General features: G+C 34.2%; 1 pseudogene; it reads right to left on the bottom strand.

Annotated features, from left to right (window-relative positions):
- Nucleotides 1–4,641: 4,641 nt before the first annotated feature.
- Nucleotides 4,642–5,785, bottom strand: LOC120615149 (CCA tRNA nucleotidyltransferase 1, mitochondrial-like; annotated as a pseudogene).
- Nucleotides 5,786–9,097: the final 3,312 nt, after the last annotated feature.

The raw sequence follows: 9,097 nt of genomic DNA, 5'->3' as shown, positions 1-9,097 counted from the left end.
GATACCAAAACCAGACAAATCTAAGAAAACTATAGACAAATATCTCTGATGAATACATATGTAAAATTTTTCAACAAAACATTAGGAAGCTGAATTCAAGGATATATTAAAAGAATTGTACACCATTACCAAGTGGGTGCCAGAATGTTTCAGCGTATGCAAATCAACAAATGTAAAACATCACATTAACAGGTGAAAAATAAAAAATCACATTTTCACCTAAACAGATTCAGAAAAGCATTTGACAAAATATAGCAACTTTTTATGATAAAAATCCTTAACAGATTGGGTATAGAAGAAATATAATACAATAAGGGCCATAAACAACAAAATCACAGCTATCATTACACTTAATGGTGAAAAAAACTAAACTTTTTCAAGATCAGGAACTAGACAAGGATGCCCATGCTTATCACTTTATTTACTACAGTACCGGAACTTCTATCTAGAGAGATTACACAAGGTATAGAAATTAAAAACATTCCAACCGGAAAGAAAAATGTTAAAATTGTCATTGTTTGCAAATGATAGAATTTTATATAGAGAAAAATTCCAAAAACTGTTGGAACTAGTCAACAACTAAAATATAAAACCAACAGACAGAAATCAGTTTCATTTCTACATACTAATAATAAAACATCAAAAAAAGAAATAAAGAAAACTATCCCATTCACAATAGCACCAAAACAATAAAATATCAAGGAATAAATTTTACCAAGGAAGTGAATGATCTATGCAACAAAAACATCAGTACATTGGTAAGAGAAATCAGAGATACAAACAAATGGAAAGACATCCTGTGCTAATGAATTGTAAAAAACATTACTGTTAAAATGTCCACACTACCAAAAGCCATTTCTATATAATACAAATTATATCAAAATGTCAATTCCATTCTTCACAGAAATAAAATAATAATAATAATAATAATTCTACAATTCATATGGAACTCTAAAGACCCCAAATAACCAAAACAATCTTGAGAAAGAACAAACCTGTAAGCATCACATTTCCTGATTTCAAATTGTGCTACACAGCTATAATAATTAAAATAGTATGGTATTGGCATAAAAATAGGCAAATAGAACAGAGAGCCCAGAATTAAACCTCTGAATATATGGTCAGTAATACTGGCCAAGAACACCTAATGGGGAAAGGATAGTCTCTTCAACAAATGGTACTGAGAAAACTAAGTGAAGTAAATCAGAGAAAAATACTGTATTATTATCACTTATATGTAGACTCTAAGCAAGCAAAACTCATAAAATAAGAGAGTAGAATGGTGGTTACCAGTGGATGGAAGTTAAGGGAATAGGATAGATGTTTAAAGGTACAAACTTGCCAGGAGTAATAAATCAGCCCTAGAGATTTGATGCAGTTTAGTAAATACAGAAAGTAATATTATATAATAAGCATCAAACTTGCTAGGAGACTATATTTAATTATTCCAACCACTAGAAAAAAATGATAATCATCTGGTGAGAAAGATGTGCTAATTATTGCTACAATGGCAATCATATTACAATATATAAATGTATCAGATCAACATGTTGTACACCTTAAATTTACACAATGTTATATGTGAAGTTATATGTCGAATAAAGAAATACAATAGAAATATACAAGATCTTTTTCTTAACACCTTTACTGAAATATAATTGACATATAATCAACCTATTTAAAGCATACAGTTCAATAGCTTTTAGTATATTCACAAAGCTGCGAATTCACCATAATCATTTTTTTACCATAATCATTTTTAATATTTTTATTACCTCCAAAAGAAACACATCACCCATTAGCAGTCATTCCATTTTCCCCTAAGGAAACTAGAAAAACTACTAATCTACTTTCCGTCTCTATAAATTTGCTTACTCTTGGCATTTTTCATAAATGGAATCATAGGAAAATGACTTCTTTTACTGGTTTTCCAGATTTATCTATGTGGTAGCATAGATAAGTACTTCATTATTTTTTTAACTACTGAATATTTCATTGTATAGTTGTTCCATATTTTATTTGCCATTTCATCATTTGGGTTTTTTTTACATGTTGGGGCAAATACAAGATTTTGATTTGCCTTTCTCTACACATGACTTGAACAAGTTAAGGAAAAACATTTGGATATACAGAAGACTTAAAATTATTAATTTAGATTTAGTTAATTGCTGTTTCTCTTTAAAATACTAAAGGCATCATCTTTGGAAATACCAATAAAACTTTCACATAATTGACTATGATTTATGCCACAAAGTTAATCTCATCATATTCAGTAATTTTATAGACATAGATGAACTATAGAGATTACATACTTCTACTGCAATAAAACTTAAATATGATAAAAAAGACTCTACTTTCTCCTAATTAAAAAGTATTGTTAAATACTTGTATCAAAGAGAGAAGCTGAAATAAAAAATTAATAATGTAAACAGTATGTACCAAAAACTAGTTAATAAGATAAAATGCTTCTAAGAGGTAAATAGAAATAAAGTGATAGAATTAATACTTATATTCATAAAAGAATGAACAACAACAACTAAATTAAGCATCTTATAAAAGATGAAAAATTATTAAAACAAACAGTAGGAAGATCAAACATAGAACATGGCTAAAATTAGAAATTACTTTAGAAAACAGTACAAATCTAAATAAAGAATTCCAAAAGAAAAAAAAAGGCTTTTAATTTTTTAATTGATAAACTATTTCAAAAACTTTAATAATGAAAAAAGAATGCAAAATGCAAAAAAATAGATAAGGATAAAAGACACAAAAATGGAGGGAAGTATGAGCATCATAACAACTTTTCTAATACTCTGAAAAAATTTTGAAAATATTTGGGAAATATCTAAGTATGTTTCAGATGGGAAAAACATCTAAAAAGAATTTCCGCAGGTAAATTACAAAATTTGTCAATTAGTAAACAGAATATTTCAAAAATTAAATTAAATTAATAGAGTTAGATGGTATCAAAGATGACTCCAAATATTCAAAGATAACTAATTTAAGATATCAGAAAAAGATTGTTCTAAATGCAGAAATTCACTTTCTCTTTCTCCTTCTCTCTCTCTCACAGACCAAATTCACTCAAAAATTTGTTCAGAAAATTCTTTAGTAAAATATCAATGTACTAAAAAGGATAAGCTATGTTTCATTATTTAAAAATCTTCCATGAGGCAATACTGCCTCTATCATGCTAAGACTAGAAAACTGAAGACTACAAAAAGAAGTTGACAGTATTGAAATAAATTTCCAAGCCCAAGACAGAGCCACACCTGTCCAAGGTGCCATATCAGCAAATTGAAACCAAAAATTTACCTTTGTGTTCCTGTAAATGCTCGTCTTGACCAAACCCAATACATATAGCCAGTCATTCCCCAAACGCCAAGCCAGCTCTGGGCTCTATACTTATTTTCTTGTTCCATCTCATTCCGAACAAGGTTGACTATGTGGCCTCAGCCAGTCATATATTTTCTATTTTTCTCTTTCTTGCTTTTTATTTACCCTAGAAGAGCTTCCTGCCTTCTGACTCATTTTACTGTTCTCCCTAAAGGAGATTATTTGTGTCATGAAGTGTTGAAGTTTGTAACACCAAATTGTCTTTAGTTATTTTTCAACAATAGCCAACATGAACATTCATTTTACATCTATGATAATCATATGCTGAATACTCATGGCTGCAAATGCTTATTTTTCTGGATCTAAAATGAGAGCTCCAGGTTGGTACTACTGCTGGAAGTGTTTTTACTTGGCATCCTGTATTCTTAAAGGTAAACTGAAATTTGATATCTATAGGCTATAAGTGTTAAATTGATGCAAAAATTCAAGGAGTAATGTATAAAACCAAGTAGAATCTTAGAATCAAATTTACCATCTGGAAGTGACCTCTGGCAACAGTAAGATCTAGCTGTTTTGGTTTTTCTGCATTAGCTCTGGTAGCTGAGATTCCAGTGAGCTTTTATAATGAGATTTTTCACAGTTGTTCTCAAACTTGTCCGCCAGAATCACCTGGAGGACTTGTTAAAATACAGAATGCTGACCCCCACCACCAGGTTTGTTTTTTAGTTCTGAGTGAGATCTGAGAATTTGCATTTCTAATGAGTTCTCAGGTGATGATAATAATGCTGGTCCAGGGCCACTTTCAAAATCTAGACTAAGCTCCTTTAAAAAAAAAAAAAAAAACTTTTATTTTTCAAGTATAAGTTTATTCTAGAATTCAGATAAAAACTGACACTTACCATAGAATTTTGTTGTATAAAATAACCTATTTATTTCAATTGCAAACACTAAGCAACATTTTTTCTTCAAGATCAGTGTTAGTACTGCCCTATGCAGCGGGGATACAGGGGTGGGGGCTGGGAAGCCTAGCCATATTAAGATAGGTGAAGCCAACTATTCTTTTCTTAGGAACTACCCTAAAAGAATTATAAAGTTCAGTGATATAAATCAGATTAAGAGGTGATAGATTTCAGTTTAGTGTCTGAAATATAATCATATTTCACACAATAAAAACTTTATTTTTCTGATGAGGTTCTCTAAACTGGCTTTTATTCTGCTAATATTCAGGTCTCTTAAATCTCACTAAGTGTCGGGGGGCATCTTACCAAAATTTCCCTGGCTTTTGGTAGCTAGCTGTCATCGATTTTAAGTATTTATGTAACTCAAAAGTTTATTGTTTTCCATTTGGTAACCACTTTTTTCAACTGTTTTCATAAGGTTGCAATAGTGCCCCAGTTTCTTTTCCTGAAAAAATACCCATTTTTCTGATGTCATGGCCATCCATAGGAAATGGAGGAATGACCACTGCTGCATTTCCTTTAGAAGATCATGCTCTCCTTGGTATTTCGTTAGTTCACATACACGAGAATTGCATCAATAATCCTAGAACCTATAATGAAGTGTTGATAGGGCTTCAGTGGTTTTAAATAGTTGTTTTAATTAAATATGTCCTGTTTTTAACTATAAACAAACCAAGAGCTTTCTCTTCTTTTAAAATCTCCAACCTCGAATTCAATTTTGTGACATCATTCTGTACTTTAAAAAATGAGGCTACTTTTTATTGGATTTGGTGAAAACTTTCAACAGTTTTACTGACTGTTGAATTCTTCTAAACTTGGATTAGGAGGTAAACCTAAATAAATAGCCACATCAAGATTATAGATGAGGTGAATCAAATGATTTACATGGTTACCAATAAGAACTTATTTCAGGTCTACCCAAATTCTCTCTCCTGATATTAAGCCAGCCCTTTGGCATTTTCTACAATTTCTTTCAAAGTCTCAGGATCATAGTCACTAGGTTTGTCTATAATTCTCTCATAAAACCTGAACTACCTTAAAATTCTAATATAATATTGTATCCTCTGTTTAGCATGTCCAACAAATCTTTCTTATTTTTAAATCTTTACAACCATTAAAGTAGCCAAATAAAGTAAAACTAAAAATAGAATGTATTGTGAGATTTCTGCATTCAGAATCCTTCTGCCACTGGGTTGTGAATTCTACCTCAGCCATGTCTTCCATCAGTGATATCAATCCATAATGTAGTAATTTCAAAATTTTCTTCAGTAAGCCTGATAGGAATCATCTTGTGCTTCTCTCCTTTGTCATCACCTGAAGCCTGTCCACTGAAACATCCCCTTCATCTGCGTAGTGGTGGCAGTGGTAGCAAAATCTATGTCCTGAGGCTTCACTCCATTAAAGAAATCCCACACTGCTCCTCCTGATATTCGTAATTCATGATTTTCTTTGACAAATAATTCTGTCAGGGAGAAAGTCACCAACCACATATCTATAAGACAAACATGCATAAAAAACAATGAAATTTAAAAGTGATGTAAATAATAGATTACACTGTAATTTTATTTATCAACTGAGAGACATTCATCCCCTGTTTAGCTCCCCAAAAAAGTGAAATCCATTGGATAATTACATCTAGGTCTGCACTTGTAGCTTTCCTACGTCATATATTTAATTACTATGCTTGCAGACAGTATTTCACTGTTACTAGACTCCTCTGACAGGAAGGTTTCCATTAAAGTGTGAGGGGCATAGGGCTGCCAAGAACAGTGGTTCCAGAAACTGTCACTCAGACTTTCAGGAACACTTGGTCTCCCCCAGAACGTGTCACAGTTTCCCGTATATCATCCTCCTTCCCCACTCGCACCTAACATTCTAGCCAGGGATATTTCCTAGGCCTTTTGAAATAGGTTGTTTCCCCATGACTTTGCTACTGCCTTTTTCTCATTAATTTCCCCCATCCTGCTATCTCCTGAGTCTCACCCACAGCCCGTCCTCAATTCTCCAACATCACACCTTTTTCCATTTCAAGTGGCTTCTCTGAAGCGGCAGCAGCAACTCTCCGGTGGCCCCAACAGAAAGCAGTTCTCAGAGACCTGTGGTCCCCATCCGGGGACAAGACCTGTGCTCCCCAGCCCACAAGGGGAAAGCAGCGGTAGGCTTCCTTCTACCTCCTCTTTAACCCACTGGGGACTGCACCCTGAAATGGTGTGTGCCACCTCCCACCCAAGTCTGGACTGAAAGGCCCAGTGAGCCCCTGTGGGGCTGAGCGGCGGAGAAACCGTACCCCCACCCCCGGCTCAGCCCACCGTCAGCCGGTATGTGGTGGGACAGGGTCTGCAACCTCTGGCTGTGCTGGATTCCCCAGTGGAGAAGCCTCCCCAACTTCCTCTGCCTGTCTGAGGAGAAAAGGCTGCCCCTTCCTTCCTCTGTTGTCTTTCCCTTCAGTGCCCCCACCTTACCCCCATGCCCTAAGCTACTCTTTTAAAGGTGGAGAAACTGAGCCATAGCTAGATGAAGTGACTTGCACAAGAAGATCACATGCCAGTTTTTGATGCAGTTAGAAGTCTATCTGAGAGCATATGATGATGTGGTGATTCTATTATTTCTCTTCTCTTTTACCCTTTACTCATCTATATGTTAGGTAGTTAGGTAGCCATGAGTGATAGGAGTGAAGGCCCCTCTCCATAACCATAGAAATGATAACATTGATAGCCCAACCCAAGAGGCTGGAGTACAAGAAAATAAATGATCATAGCATAGCAAATGTTTTAGGCCAGCAACAAACACTTGCACCGTAAGGAGTACTCTGACCTTTTCACTTCAGCCTCATTATACCATCAAGTATAATGTCATGCATATTCCTGGAAGTTCGTGAATCTAATTATAACAGAATGAATTCTGGAAAGGAACATAAACCGTTAACAATAGGTTATATAACAGCCAACTATCAATCAAAATGGCCTCACACATCAATCAGCTAGCACCACCTTTATAACCACCCATCACTGCCCAAATATAAGACAGACCTCCCCACCTCTGCAAGGCTGTAGCCCTCTCTGGTGTAGCCCATTTCTCTCTGAAATGTATTTTAATAAACCTTACTTTTTTTATCTTCACTGATCTGTAATTCTTTACTGCATCAGCAGAAAGAACTGAGGTCTTCAGCACCACTGGGGGAAGGAGGGACTTAGATTACCTCCAACAGTGACATATATGTTTTCCTTTATAGCAACCAAAAGCTTGTCCTTCACGAGAATAAACCTGTTAAGCTAGGAAATGATAACAGTGAAAAATAGATTTGGATTATGCTTCTAAAATAAACAGTATTGAAGTAAAAATAAATAAATAAATCTTTCAAATTCAATAGTTTAACACAACAAAAGTTTAGTTCCAATTTAATCTGCATGACTGTTAAGGGACAGTTGCTTTTTAAGTCTGGCCACCAGTGGATCCAAGCTAAATCAGAAGTCATTGTGGGGGAGGAACACATTTTCCTCTACCATCGATATTCTTCTGGATGATCTAATAATGTCATAGACATAAGACAGAAAAATAAACATAAGACAGAAAAAATAAACAAATTTAATACATACATATGTCTGAGAATCCCACATACATCAGAAAATCAGAGGCCCCACATGAAGCAGTTCTGAGATAGAAATAAAACATGGAGATATAAGACATTCTGAGCTAGGGTTGAGATAAGGTGCCTTGGGGGCTTCAAAAGGTCATTGAAGAATGATAAGAAGAACAGATATTTTGTAAATAGAAGTTTGCCCTACCATATAGGTGTGTGGAAAAGAGATTATAACTGATAATCTCTTATTATGGGCAAGGCCCCTGATTCGAATTTTTCTAGGTAGTTAAAAGGAAGAAGAAAAGTTTCTCTTAAGCTTGAAGCTAAATGCGGTTCTTAATGTTTCCACCTAGCAGTGACATACTTCACCTCTCATTTTTATTGTCTAGAGAAAGGCCTTCAACCACATCTTTTATGCCTTGTCTCAAAACCTCTCAGTGCTTCTTTAGGCTTTGCCTTTTACTGTAGGTAACAAATTATATGAGTATGGCTACAGAAATACATTTGTAGGGGAGCTTACTCAGCCATTCTGAGGTATACAAAAAATAAGTGCCTGCAAAAGGGTAATATCCCTTCTATCAATCTTTAACTAATAGGGAATAGAAATAACTCCCTCTCCTTCTCTTCAGGCAGTCAACTCCATCTGATTCTGCATGAATTGTCAGAAACATTTTGCAGTGTGTAGTCCCAGTTTTCCAATGGACTTTTTGCAATAACTTTTTTTTCATATTGACTTCCCCTTTTTCTTGTTTTATTCTCCCAGTTTCCTCATTTCTATTCCCTGAAATTATTTTTCACAATAAAATGTTTGCTAGTAAACCTATCTCTCAAGCTCTGCTAAGGCACCCAACTTTAAAAATATTAGGAAAGAACATTTGTATGGTATGCCAAGAATAAAGAAAACCAGAAATATGTGTTGAACATCATTATCGACTACTATAGTTAGTAAACTAATTATATGGATACACCAAAGTAAAATATATATTTGACCCAGTGAGTTTTATAATAGAAATAAAAATTTAAGTAAACATTAGGAAAACTATTGATGTATTCAATAAATAATTGTTAATGGAACACATCATTTTAGTGTAGGCATACCTCGTATTATTGTGCTTTGCTTTATTGAACTCCACAAATGTGGATTTTTTTTTTTTTTTTTTTACAAATTGAAGTCAAGACCCTCCACCAGCAAAGATAGTATGAGTTGCTATATTTCTATACT

The sequence above is a fragment of the Pteropus medius genome, unplaced genomic scaffold (genome assembly GCF_902729225.1).
Source record: "Pteropus medius unplaced genomic scaffold, Ma_sr-lr_union100, whole genome shotgun sequence".
NCBI lineage: Eukaryota > Metazoa > Chordata > Mammalia > Chiroptera > Pteropodidae > Pteropus > Pteropus medius.
This window is presented reverse-complemented; position numbering and strand designations above follow the sequence as displayed.